The sequence below is a fragment of the Phyllobates terribilis genome, unplaced genomic scaffold, assembly GCF_046119375.1.
Source record: "Phyllobates terribilis strain yellow unplaced genomic scaffold, ASM4611937v1 Scaffold_2__4_contigs__length_985480577, whole genome shotgun sequence".
In the NCBI taxonomy this organism is placed as follows: domain Eukaryota; kingdom Metazoa; phylum Chordata; class Amphibia; order Anura; family Dendrobatidae; genus Phyllobates; species Phyllobates terribilis.
The window spans coordinates 22,572,303-22,586,444 of record NW_027362762.1 but is presented as its reverse complement, the minus strand read 5'-3'; the positions used below and the strand labels follow the sequence as shown (position 1 = coordinate 22,586,444).

Below are 14,142 nucleotides of genomic sequence, written 5' to 3'. Positions count from 1 at the left end.
TCACAAATCCTTCCCAACATCTGTAACGTAGAGTTCCAATGCGTGAGAACATTGCAGATCAGTCGGTGAGCTGGAAGCTGCAAACGCTGCTGAAGCACGGCAAGGGAGGCAGAAGCTGTAGCTGACTTTTTAAAATGGGCACACATGCGGCGTACTTTGACAAGCAGATCCGACAGATCCGGGTAGGTTTTGAGAAACTTCTGAACCACGAGGTCAAGCACATCGGCCAGACATGGTACGTGTGTGAGCTCGCCTCGCCTCAGAGCCGCCACCAGGTTCCGGCCATTGTCACACATGACCATGCCTGGCTGTAGGTTCAGTGATGTCAGCCATAGATCTCTCTGCTCTTTGAGAGCTGTCCACAACTCTTCAGCGTTGTGCGGTTTGTCACCTAAGCATATTAGCATCAGCACAGAATGTTGCCGCTTGACCGAGGCAGTGCTGCAGTGCTTCCAGCTTGCGACTGATGTGGTCATTTCGGAGATGAAGGTTGAAGAGGAGGAGGTGCAGGAGCTGTAGAATGTGAGGGCAACCCTGATTGACCCAGGGCCTGCAATCCTCGGCGTGGGGAGGATGTGTTCCGTCCCAAGGTCCGATTGGGTCCCGGCTTCCACTATATTAACACGGTGTGCAATTAGCAAGATGTACTGTCGCTGCCCACGTGTCCGTGGTTAGGTGGACTTTTCCAGTGACTGCGTTGTTGAAGGCACGTCTAATGTTGTGGGTCACGTGCTCATGTAATGCGGGGACGACACACAGGGAGAAATAGTGGCAGCTGGGGACTGAGTACCAAGGGACGGCCGCCGCCATCAGGTTGCGGAAAGCTTCCGTCTCCACAAGCCTAAAAGGATTCTTTAAAAAATAACCAGACTTGGGAAGACCTAACAGTTGTACTGGCAACTTCCGTCGTGTTGGCGTTACAAGGAACGCTTTCCCATCTTGTGTCTGCGGCCACCACACTGCTACTTCCTGCCTGTTAGGGTGCTCTGCCTCCCTCCCATTGTGTGCTGCTGTCCTCGCTCTGCATGTCCTCCTGCCAGGTTGGGTCAGTTACTATATCATCCACCACCTAGTCTTCAACTTCCACACCCTGGTCCTCCTCCTGACTTTCTGGCAATTGTGTCTCATCATCGTCCACCTCTTGTAACAGTAATTGCACCTTCCCACCGTCGCCTTCGTGTGACCGTGGCTGCTCCAATATTTGGGCATCGCTACACGCGTTCTCCTCTTGACTCACTTGAAGCTGGCCGGGCGAGAGGCCCGAATCTACAAATGGAAAAGTGAACAGCTCTTCTGAGTGTCCAAGTGTGGGATCAGTGGTCTTCAGGCACTCGGCATGGTGGGAGGAAGGAGGATCAGGGTGAGGAATATGCGGTCCAGACTCACAGCTACTGAGACTTGACCATGTGGAAGAGAAGGTGGTGGTGGTGGCTAAGTGACTGGAAGCATCAAGTGCTATCCAACCAACAACCTTTTGACACTGCTCTGGGTTCAATAGTGGTGTGCTGCGGTCCCCTAGTAATTAGGACAGGAAGGTCGAGCTACAAGATTTGGGTGTTTGTTGTGGCACAATTTCAGCTAGCCCACGGCCATGATCTCGGCCTCTGCCTGCACCATCACGTCCACTTCCCCGTCGCTTGCCACGCATCTTATTCTGAAATCTGCATTGTATCTCCATGTTACTTGCAATGCTCTGCAGCTAATCACTGGGATATATATATCTCATTCATCTACGTTGTTTAATCCATGATACTTTAAGGTCATCACACTTACTTTAACAGTTTATGATCCATGTTGAGTTGCCAGTCTGTTTTTTTTTCTGCAGTCTTATTGTCTCCTGCTGTCTTAAGCTAGTTGATTGATTGCCAATCAGTTAAATCTGCGTAGATCTAAGCAGATACGTCTCTATATATTCAGACATAGTCAAGGGGCAGCATTTATGCGGGGGCATTTATGCATCTAGCATTTATGCATACTTTATTGAAGTGCCATAATATATCAAAGTGCCACAGCAGTTAGATATGGCAGTTGGGCAGGAGACAGGCAAGACATTCAAGACAATTAAACAAACTTGCTTCCAGGTCATCTGTTTTGCAAACAGTATTCACCATTTGTATTTGTGCCATTTACGTTCTGGCTGCTACAATCCTCCACATTCACCATTCTTCCATAAACTCGGCACTCTTCATCCATATTAACCCCTCTCTCCTCTCTTCTCCTATGTACAGCTCTCATGCTCTCTTCACGATGTTACACCACACAGATCCATTCATTCCCACCATACAACACAGGAAACGCTCTCACAAATCACTCAACCATCTGCTCACTCTCTGTATCTTCCTTCTCTTAGTCGCAGGTGATATTTCTCCTAATCCAGGACCCTCCAGTAATAATAACACTAACTCTTTCCCTGTTACATTCAGAAACCCAGCTAATCTCATTAATATTCCCTGCATATCTTCTGTCTCTTTGAATTGTGCCCTTTGGAATGCGCGCTCAGCATGTAATAAACTCTCTTACATCCATGACTTTTTCCTCTCTAATTCCCTCAACCTTCTGGCTCTCACCGAAACCTGGATCCAGCAGTCGGACACCACCGCCGCTGCAGCGCTCTCCTATGGTGGCCTACACTTCTCTCATACTCCGAGACCTGACAACAGATCAGGTGGAGGTGTTGGTCTGCTTCTTTCAACAAAATGTACTTTTCAGGTAATCCCCCCAGTACCCTCCCTTATCTTCCCGTCTTTTGAGGCCCACACAGTCAGACTCTACCGGCCCTTCTCCCTGCGAGTGGCGGTTGTCTATCGCCCTCCAGGTCGCTCCTGTCAGCTCCTGGATCACTTTGCTGCCTGGCTTCCAAATTTTCTATCCTGCGACATCCCCACAATAATCATGGGAGATTTTAACATCCCAATTGGCGATCCTCTTTCCCCATCTGCCGCTCATCTTTTATCACTAACCTCCTCCTTCGGCCTTTCACAGCTTGCCAATTCTCCTACACATGAAGACGGGAACACATTGGACCTGATCTTCTCCCGGCTTTGCTCAGTACATGACTTTACTAACTCTCCCCTTCCACTCTCTGACCATAATCTTCTTTCATTCTCTGTCAAGAACTGTGACTCTACTCAAGAAACACCCACTTTCCACACTTATAGAAATATACGCGCCATTAACACCCAGAAATGTATGAAAAAGTTGCAATCATCATTGGCCCCAATCTCCTCCCTCTCATGTCCCGACTCTGCATTGAAGCATTATAACGAAACATTGCAATGTGCCCAGATGAAACTGCACCTCCTACACAAAGAACAATTTTCTCCTCAAACAGCACAGGCCCCGACCACAGACCTCAGCGCTGACGATCTGGCCAATGATTTCGAAGAAAAAATTGACCATATCCGACAGGAAATTTTCTCCCAATCCCCAAATGTTATGCATGCTCCCCCCCCCCCCCATATTGTATCTTGCTTACTTTCTGACTTCGAACCAGTCACAGAAGATGAAGTGATCAGGCTCCTTGCATCTTCTCGCCCTACTACCTGCACCAGTGACCCTATTCCCTCACATCTCCTTCAGTCCCTTTCTCCAGCTGTCACCACTCACCTAACTAAAATTTTCAACCTCTCCCTCTCATCTGGTATCTTTCCCTCCTCTTTTGAACACGCCAGCAAACATCCATTACTTAAAAAAACATCCCTTGACCAGAACTGCACGGCCAACTACAGACCTGTTTCCAATCTTCCCTTTATCTCTAAACTCCTGGAACGTCTGGTCCATTCCCGTCTAATCCGCTATCTCTCAGATAACTCTCTCCTCGACCCTCTACAATCTGGTTTCCGCTCTTTACATTCTACTGAAACTGCCCTCACTAAAGTCTCTAGTGATCTACTAACAGCTAAATCTAATGGTCACTGCTCCCTGCTGATTCTCCTGGATCTCTCTGCAGCATTCGACACTGTGGATCACCAGCTCCTCCTCACTATGCTCCGCTCTATCGGCCTCAAGGACACGGTTCTCTCCTGGTTCTCCTCTTATCTCTCTGACCGCTCCTTCTCTGTGTCTTTCGCCGGCTCCTCCTCCTCCCTACTTCCTCTTACTGTCGGGGTTCCTCAAGGATCAGTCCTTGGCCCCTTCTTTTCTCCTTATACACCGCTCCCATTGGACAAACAATCAGTAGATTCGGTTTTCAGTACCATCTCTATGCTGATGACACCCAATTATACACCTCTGCTCCGGACATCACCCCTGCATTACTACAAAAGACCAGTGATTGTCTTTCTGCTGTGTCTAACACTATGTCCTCCCTCTACCTAAAACTGAATCTGTCAAAAACTGAACTCCTCGTCTTTCCTCCCTCCACTTACCTACCTGTGCCCGATATTGCCATTTACGTTTGTGGCTCAACCATTACTCCCCAGCAACAAGCCCGCTGTCTTGGGGTCATTTTTGATTCAGATCTTTATTTTACTCCTCACATCAAATCACTTGCTCGTTCATGTCATCTACACCTCAAAAACATCTCAAGAATCAGGACGTTTCTCACCTTTGACTCGATAAAAACGCTTACTGTAGCTCTTATTCATTCCCGTCTGGACTACTGCAACTCTCTACTGATCGGGCTCCCTCTTACTAAACTCTCCCCTCTCCAATCCGTCCTGAACGCAGCAGCCAGGATCATATTCCTCTTCCCTGTGCCAGTCATTGCACTGGTTACCCATCCAATATAGAATTCAATTTAAACTTATCACGCTTACCCACAAAGCGCTCCATGCTTCAGTACCCCCCTACATTTCCTCCCTCGTCTCAGTTTACCACCCTACACGTGCCCTCCGTTCTGCCAATGACTTAAAACTAAAATCCTCCATAATCTGAACTTCCCACTCCCGTCTCCAAGATTTCTCGCGTGCTGCGCCAATTCTTTGGAATGCACTACCCAGGACAGTTCGATTAATTCGTAATACGCACAGTTTCAAGCGGACCCTAAAAACACATTTCTTTAGACTGGCGTATCGCCTCCACACACTACTTGTCCGTCCCAGTTTTCCCCCATATTAAAATCTTCTTCAATTTCAGGTTCATACCAACCATGCACATAATAGCCTCGGTCAGGACTGTACACATACTGGCTGGCGACCAGTCCATGTATTATTTATCCTATTTAGTATATCAAGGCTGCATTATACAATATATGGACACTTTACCTTTTGTGTCTCCCCCATTTCCTCATAGACTGTAAGCTCGCGAGCAGGACCCTCACTCCTTTCCATATGAGATATGCTTATTCTGTATTGTCTGTATAAGCCCCCCCTAAAATTTGTAAAGTGATGCGGAATATGTTGGCGCTATAAAAATAAAAATTATTATCTTGCCCATTTTAAATGGAGGACAATATTTTCCACGTTCATGAGAAATGGCTGATTTTGGAACGCAGTTATTTGTGATACGTCTGACAGAGAACCTCGGTTATAAAATAGCAGGCATGTCATTTACTAATACTATTCTTCACAGACAATATACATAAGGGGGCCTTCATTTTAAATGATCATGGCAAAAACGCCAATTAAAGAATGCATGGCTAGTAATTACCACAAGCCTACTCAGCATTAAATATAATAATAGGAGAAACAGAATACAGGATATATATACTTTGAGAAAAATTTCCTCAGGAAAAAAGAGGAAAAGGGGGCAAGCACAAAAGGATACAAGACACACCATGCCTCTTGAGAAAGCCCTCTATCCAGGGGCGAAACGCGCGCCGAGGCTCCAATTAGGGCCACCTGGTATCTCTGTCTCTCCTGGTCCTTGGCCTGTCTCTTACTTTTATCTATTATTGCGTTTGGTAAGCGACATCGGATATTTACATTGACACTGCATATTTACCCGTACACTTGTATGGAGCGGTGCATTTGCATGGTGTGTCTTATATCCTTTTGTGCTTGCCCCCTTTTCCTCTTTTTTCCTGAGGAAATTTTTCTCAAAGTATATATATCCTGTATTCATATGACTATGTGCTGCATTTTGTAATCTATTATTACTTCATGTCGCCACCTGTCGTGGCCCTTTTTATATTTGATATCTAATAAAGCTATACTGTTTTTATGCCCATATGTACTCTGTTTCTCCTATTATATTCTTCACAGACACCTAGTGTGACTAGCTTCACTGACACACTGCAACAGAACGGAAAAGGAGGCCAATATCTTCCACGTTCAGTTTAAATTTCTGGATTTTTATCGCTGAAATATAGAAAAGACCGGGCTGTATTCTACAGTGAGAACAAGCAAATGGAGCAGAAAAATGGGGTACTCTGGATTGCTTTTTAAGGAAATAACCAGGATCTAGATCAAAATTTTTTTCCCTGGCCCCTGATATCTGGGAATATGTCTACAAATATCTGTAAGAACAGCAGCAGCAGACAGGACGTGAAATGGAGCCTCTTGCACTATATGTACTGATTATATGCAGCTGGATTAGCCCTCAGAAGGACTGTTAGTTTAGATGTATGTATGTATACACAGTACAGACCAAAAGTTTGGACACACCTTCTCATTTAAAGATTTTTCTGTATTTTCATGACTGACAATTGTACATTCACACTGAAGGCATCAAAACTATGAATTAACACATGTGGAATTATATACTTAACAAAAAAGTGTGAAACAACTGAAAATATGTCTTATATTCTAGGGTCTTCACAGTAGCCACCTTTTGCTTTGATGACTGCTTTGCACACTCTTGGCATTCTCTTGATGAGCCTCAAGAGGTAGTCACCGGAAATGGTCTTCCAACAATCTTGAAGGAGTTCCCAGAGATGCTTAGCACTTGTTGGCCCTTTTGCCTTCACTCTGCGGTCCAGCTCACCCCAAACCATCTCGATTGGGTTCAGGTCTGGTGACTGTGGAGGCCAGGTCATCTGGCGTAGCCCCCCATCACTCTCCTTCTTGGTCAAATAGCCCTTACACAGCCTGGAGGTGTTTGGGGTCATTGTCCTGTTGAAAAATAAATGATGGTCCAACTAAATGCAAACCGGATGGAATAGCATGCCGCTGCAAGATGCTGTGGTAGCCATGCTGGGTCAGTATGCCTTCAATTTTGAATAAATCCCCAACAGTGTCACCAGCAAAGCCCCCCCACACCATCACACCTCCTCCTCCATGCTTCACGGTGGGAACCAGGCATGTAGAGTCCATCCGTTCACCTTTTCTGCGTCGCACAAAGACACGGTGGTTGGAACCAAAGATCTCAAATTTTGACTCATCAGACTAAAGCACAGATTTCCACTGGTCTAATGTCCATTCCTTGTGTTCTTTAGCCCAAACAAGTCTTTTCTGCTTGTTGCCTGTCCTTAGCAGTGGTTTCCTAGGAGCTATTTTACCATGAAGGCCTGCTGCACAAAGTCTCCTCTTAACAGTTGTTGTAGAGATGTGTCTGCTGCTAGAACTCTGTGTGGCATTGACCTGGTCTCTAATCTGAGCTGCTGTTAACCTGCGATTTCTGAGGCTGGTGACTCGGATAAACTTATCCTCAGAAGCAGAGGTGACTGTTGGTCTTCCTTTCCTGGGGCGGTCCTCATGCGAGCCAGTTTCTTTGTAGCGCTTGATGGTTTTTGCAACTGCACTTGGGGACACTTTCAAAGTTTGCCCAATTTTTCAGACTGACTGACCTTCATTTCTTAAAGTAATGATGGCCACTCGTTTTTCTTTACTTAGCTGCTTTTTTCTTGCCATAATACAAATTCTAACAGTCCATTCAGTAGGACTATCAGCTGTGTATCCACCTGACTTCTGCACAACACAACTGATGGTCCCAACCCCATTTATAAGGCAAGAAATCCCACTTATTAAACCTGACAGGGCACACCTGTGAAGTGAAAACCATTTCCGGTGACTACCTCCTGAAGCTCATCAAGAGAATGCCAAGAGTGTGCAAAGCAGTCATCAAAGCAAAAGGTGGCTACTGTGAAGAACCTAGAAGGCCTCCATTGGTTAATAAATGTGATTTCCATTGATGATTTTTGTGTGATTTTGTCGTCAGCACATTCAGCTTTGTACAGAACAAAGTATTCAATGAGAAGATTTCATCATTCAGATCTAGGAGGGGGGATTTCAGGGGTCCCTTTAGTTTTTTGAGTAGTGTAGTTTGGTATACCTACAGTAACTAGAAACAAGCAATTCTCTCCCTACACTGTCTGATCCGGAGTGACTGTGATGAGCATGGCGGCGCCAGGTCTGATATACACCTGATGACGCTGTGCGGCCAGCCAATCACTGTAATGCCACAACCACCATGGCTACAGTATTACAATGAGTGGCAGGCAATCCCTGCATGTTCATTGGATCTCTAAAGATGGCGCCAAACATGCAGGGAGGGGACCCGAGCTCCCGCCGAGCAACCCGGAAATAATTAGAGAGCACCGAGTCACTATATATTATTTATTACCCACAATGCTCTGTACTGATGAAATCGTCCGGCCCCTGTATAAAGCTGTTATAGTGTCGGCTCCTGTATAAAGCTGTTATAGTGTCGGCCCCTGTATAAAGCTGTTATAGTGTCGGCCCCTGTATAAAGCTGTTATAGTGTCGCCCCTGTATAAAGCTGTTATAGTGTCGGCCCCTGTATAAAGCTGTTATAGTGTCGCCCCTGTATACAGCTGTTATAGTGTCGGCTCCTGTATAAAGCTGTTATAGTGTCAGCCCCTGTATAAAGCTGTTATAGTGTCGGCCCCTGTATAAAGCTGTTATAGTGTCGGCCCCTGTATAAAGCTGTTATAGTGTCGGCTCCTGTATAAAGCTGTTATAGTGTCGGCCCCTGTATAAAGCTGTTATAGTGTCGGCTCCTGTATAAAGCTGTTATAGTGTCGGCCCCTGTATAAAGCTGTTATAGTGTCGGCCCCTGTATAAAGCTGTTATAGTGTCGGCTCCTGTATAAAGCTGTTATAGTGTCGGCTCCTGTATAAAGCTGTTATAGTGTCGGCTCCTGTATAAAGCTGTTATAGTGTCGGCCCCTGTATAAAGCTGTTATAGTGTCGGCCCCTGTATAAAGCTGTTATAGTGTCGGCTCCTGTATAAAGCTGTTATAGTGTCGGCCCCTGTATAAAGCTGTTATAGTGTCGGCTCCTGTATAAAGCTGTTATAGTGTCGGCTCCTGTATAAAGCTGTTATAGTGTCGGCTCCTGTATAAAGCTGTTATAGTGTCGGCTCCTGTATAAAGCTGTTATAGTGTCGGCCCCTGTATAAAGCTGTTATAGTGTCGGCTCCTGTATAAAGCTGTTATAGTGTCGGCTCCTGTATAAAGCTGTTATAGTGTCGGCCCCTGTATAAAGCTGTTATAGTGTCGGCCCCTGTATAAAGCTGTTATAGTGTCGGCTCCTGTATAAAGCTGTTATAGTGTCGGCCCCTGTATAAAGCTGTTATAGTGTCGGCTCCTGTATAAAGCTGTTATAGTGTCGGCTCCTGTATAAAGCTGTTATAGTGTCGGCTCCTGTATAAAGTTGTTATAGTGTCGGCCCCTGTATAAAGCTGTTATAGTGTCGGCTCCTGTATAAAGCTGTTATAGTGTCGGCCCCTGTATAAAGCCGTTATAGTGTCGGCTCCTGTATAAAGCTGTTATAGTGTCGGCCCCTGTATAAAGCCGTTATAGTGTCGGCTCCTGTATAAAGCTGTTATAGTGTCGCCCCCTGTATAAAGCTGTTATAGTGTCGGCTCCTGTATAAAGCCGTTATAGTGTCGGCCCCTGTATAAAGCTGTTATAGTGTCGGCTCCTGTATAAAGCTGTTATAGTGTCGGCTCCTGTATAAAGCTGTTATAGTGTCGGCTCCTGTATAAAGCTGTTATAGTGTCGGCTCCTGTATAAAGCTGTTATAGTGTCGCCCCCTGTATAAAGCTGTTATAGTGTCGGCTCCTGTATAAAGCCGTTATAGTGTCGGCTCCTGTATAAAGCTGTTATAGTGTCGGCTCCTGTATAAAGCCGTTATAGTGTCGGCTCCTGTATAAAGCTGTTATAGTGTCGGCTCCTGTATAAAGTGTCGGCCATCACTACCTCTTGTGGTCGGTATTCCGCAGTCTCTGCTCTGACTGTAGAGAACCCTTTCCTGTTTATCTGCAGGAATCGCCTTTCTTCCCCCTGTAATGAGCCCCCTGGTCCTTGGAAGAAATGTCACTGAGACAATTGTACACGGCCCCCCTCTCGGTACGCGGGGGCAGGTGGTGGTCGGGGACAGCTGCTGGCGGGGGCAGGTGGTGGTCGGGGACAGCTGCTGGCGGGGGCAGGTGGTGGTCGGGGACAGCTGCTGGCGGGGGCAGGTGGTGGTCGGGGACAGTTGCTGGCGTGGGCAGGTGGCGGTCGGGGACAGTTACTGGCGGGGGCAGGTGGCGGTCGGGGACAGTTGCTGGCGGGGGCAGGTGGCGGTCGGGGACAGTTGCTGGCGGGGGCAGGTGGCGGTCGGGGACAGTTACTGGCGGGGGCAGGTGGCGGTCGGGGACAGTTACTGGCGGGGGCAGGTGGCGGTCGGGGACAGTTGCTGGCGGGGGCAGGTGGCGGTCGGGGACAGTTGCTGGCGGGGGCAGGTGGCGGTCGGGGACAGTTGCTGGCGGGGGCAGGTGGCGGTCGGGGACAGTTGCTGGCGGGGGCAGGTGGCGGTCGGGGACAGCTGCTGGCGGGGGCAGGTGGCGGTCGGGGACAGCTGCTGGCGGGGGCAGGTGGCGGTCGGGGACAGCTGCTGGCGGGGGCAGGTGGCGGTCGGGGACAGTTGCTGGCGGGGGCAGGTGGCGGTCGGGGACAGTTACTGGCGGGGGCAGGTGGCGGTCGGGGACAGTTACTGGCGGGGGCAGGTGGCGGTCGGGGACAGTTACTGGCGGGGGCAGGTGGCGGTCGGGGACAGTTACTGGCGGGGGCAGGTGGCGGTCGGGGACAGTTACTGGCGGGGGCAGGTGGCGGTCGGGGACAGTTACTGGCGGGGGCAGGTGGCGGTCGGGGACAGTTACTGGCGGGGGCAGGTGGCGGTCGGGGACAGTTACTGGCGGGGGCAGGTGGCGGTCGGGGACAGTTACTGGAGGGGCAGGTGGCGGTCGGGGACAGTTACTGGCGGGGGCAGGTGGCGGTCGGGGACAGTTACTGGCGGGGGCAGGTGGCGGTCGGGGACAGTTACTGGCGGGGGCAGGTGGCGGTCGGGGACAGTTACTGGCGGGGGCAGGTGGCGGTCGGGGACAGTTACTGGCGGGGGCAGGTGGCGGTCGGGGACAGTTACTGGCGGGGGCAGGTGGCGGTCGGGGACAGTTACTGGCGGGGGCAGGTGGCGGTCGGGGACAGTTACTGGCGGGGGCAGGTGGCGGTCGGGGACAGTTACTGGCGGGGGCAGGTGGCGGTCGGGGACAGTTACTGGCGGGGGCAGGTGGCGGTCGGGGACAGTTACTGGCGGGGGCAGGTGGCGGTCGGGGACAGTTACTGGCGGGGGCAGGTGGCGGTCGGGGACAGTTACTGGCGGGGGCAGGTGGCGGTCGGGGACAGTTACTGGCGGGGGCAGGTGGCGGTCGGGGACAGTTACTGGCGGGGGCAGGTGGCGGTCGGGGACAGTTACTGGCGGGGGCAGGTGGCGGTCGGGGACAGTTACTGGCGGGGGCAGGTGGCGGTCGGGGACAGTTACTGGCGGGGGCAGGTGGCGGTCGGGGACAGTTACTGGCGGGGGCAGGTGGCGGTCGGGGACAGTTACTGGCGGGGGCAGGTGGCGGTCGGGGACAGTTACTGGCGGGGGCAGGTGGCGGTCGGGGACAGTTACTGGCGGGGGCAGGTGGCGGTCGGGGACAGTTACTGGCGGGGGCAGGTGGCGGTCGGGGACAGTTACTGGAGGGGCAGGTGGCGGTCGGGGACAGTTACTGGAGGGGCAGGTGGCGGTCGGGGACAGTTACTGGCGGGGGCAGCTGGCGGTCGGGGACAGTTACTGGCGGGGGCAGCTGGCGGTCGGGGACAGTTACTGGCGGGGGCAGGTGGCGGTCGGGGACAGTTACTGGCGGGGGCAGGTGGTGGTCGGGGACAGTTACTCGCGTGGGCAGGTGGTGGTCGGGGACAGTTACTCGCGTGGGCAGGTGGCGGTCGGGGACAGTTACTGGCGGGGGCAGGTGGTGGTCGGGGACAGTTACTGGAGGGGGCAGGTGGTGGTCGGGGACAGTTACTGGAGGGGGCAGGTGGTGGTCGGGGACAGTTACTGGCGGGGGCAGGTGGTGGTCGGGGACAGTTACTGGAGGGGCAGGTGGCGGTCGGGGACAGTTACTGGAGGGGGCAGGTGGTCGGGGACAGTTACTGGAGGGGGCAGGTGGTGGTCGGGGACAGTTACTCGCGTGGGCAGGTGGCGGTCGGGGACAGTTACTGGAGGGGGCAGGTGGTGGTCGGGGACAGTTACTCGCGTGGGCAGGTGGCGGTCGGGGACAGTTACTGGAGGGGCAGGTGGTGGTCGGGGACAGTTACTGGAGGGGCAGGTGGCGGTCGGGGACAGTTACTCGCGTGGGCAGGTGGTGGTCGGGGACAGTTACTGGCGGGGGCAGGTGGTGGTCGGGGACAGTTACTGGCGGGGGCAGGTGGTGGTCGGGGACAGTTACTCGCGTGGGCAGGTGGTGGTCGGGGACAGTTACTGGCGGGGGCAGGTGGTGGTCGGGGACAGTTACTCGCGGGGGCAGGTGGTGGTCGGGGACAGTTACTGGCGGGGGCAGGTGGTGGTCGGGGACAGTTACTGGCGGGGGCAGGTGGTGGTCGGGGACAGTTACTGGCGGGGGCAGGTGGTGGTCGGGGACAATTACTCGCAGGGGCAGGTGGTGGTCGGGGACAGTTACTCGCGGGGGCAGGTGGTGGTCGGGGACAGTTACTCGCGGGGGCAGGTGGTGGTCGGGGACAGTTACTCGCGGGGGCAGGTGGTGGTCGGGGACAGTTACTCGCGGGGGCAGGTGGTGGTCGGGGACAGTTACTGGCGGGGGCAGGTGGCGGTTGGGGACAGTTACTGGCGGGGGCAGGTGGTGGTCGGGGACAGTTACTCGCGGGGGCAGGTGGTGGTCGGGGACAGTTACTCGCGGGGGCAGGTGGTGGTCGGGGACAGTTACTCGCGGGGGCAGGTGGTGGTCGGGGACAGTTACTGGAGGGGGCAGGTGGTGGTCGGGGACAGTTACTCGCGGGGGCAGGTGGTGGTCGGGGACAGTTACTCGCGTGGGCAGGTGGTGGTCGGGGACAGTTACTGGCGGGGGCAGGTGGTGGTCGGGGACAGTTACTGGCGGGGGCAGGTGGTGGTCGGGGACAGTTACTCGCGGGGGCAGGTGGTGGTCGGGGACAGTTACTCGCGTGGGCAGGTGGTGGTCGGGGACAGTTACTCGCGGGGGCAGTCGGTGTTGTCGGGTGTCGGGCAGGGACGCGGGCACACGGAGGAGGAGGAGCGGCCGGTACATGCAGGCTCCACCCAGCGGCGGCTCCCGGCGCTGTCCCGGGCGGGGCGCACTCACCCTCGGGCGCTGTCCCGGGCGGGGCGCTCTCACCCTCGGGCGCTGTCAGGCCGCGGCCTCCCCGTCTCCGGCTGCCATTGTAGAGAGAACAGCTGAGAGCGGTGACGTCACTGCAGCGACTCCCATCACTGTCCCGCCCTGGCTGACGTCACACGCTGCACCCACCACGTGACGGCGAGTCGGCTTAGAATTGCCATGGTAACAAGAGCGACTGAGTACGGAGGAGATTGCGCGCTGGCCTGACCCCTCCGTTCTTCCGTACATGGATGCAGGCGGTAGGCGCAGCCTGGGTGACGAGGTGGCATGGTCGCCTGACCTGCGGTGCCTGTAGGTCCGCTCATGTTACTGCGCAGTAGATGAGTGACGGGACATGATGGCGGTGGGGTGGAGTGACTGTGACAGTGAGGGGACATAATGGCGGTGGAGTGAGGGTGACAGTGAGGGGACATGATGGCGGATGGGTGGAGTGACGGTGACAGTGAGGGGACATGATGGCGGTGGGGTGGAGTGACAGTAAGGGGACATGATGGCGGTGGAGTGACGGTGACAGTGAGGGGACATGATGGCGGAGGGGTGGAGTGATGACTGTGGGGACATGATGGCGGTGGGGTGGAGTGAGGGTGACAGTGAGGGGACATGATGGCGGTGGAGTGACGGTGAC

The 14,142-nt window shown here is 52.6% G+C and overlaps 1 protein-coding gene across 2 annotated transcripts in view; it reads right to left on the bottom strand.

Annotated features, from left to right (window-relative positions):
* Positions 1-13,635, bottom strand: part of TRIM3 (tripartite motif containing 3) — a 116,583-nt gene extending 102,948 nt beyond the window's left edge. For both annotated transcript variants that reach the window (XR_012264072.1, XM_073661189.1), the window contains exon 1: positions 13,482-13,635. The gene's annotated coding sequence lies outside the window, so the exon portion shown is untranslated. The remainder of the gene's footprint in view (positions 1-13,481) is intronic.
* Positions 13,636-14,142: the final 507 nt, after the last annotated feature.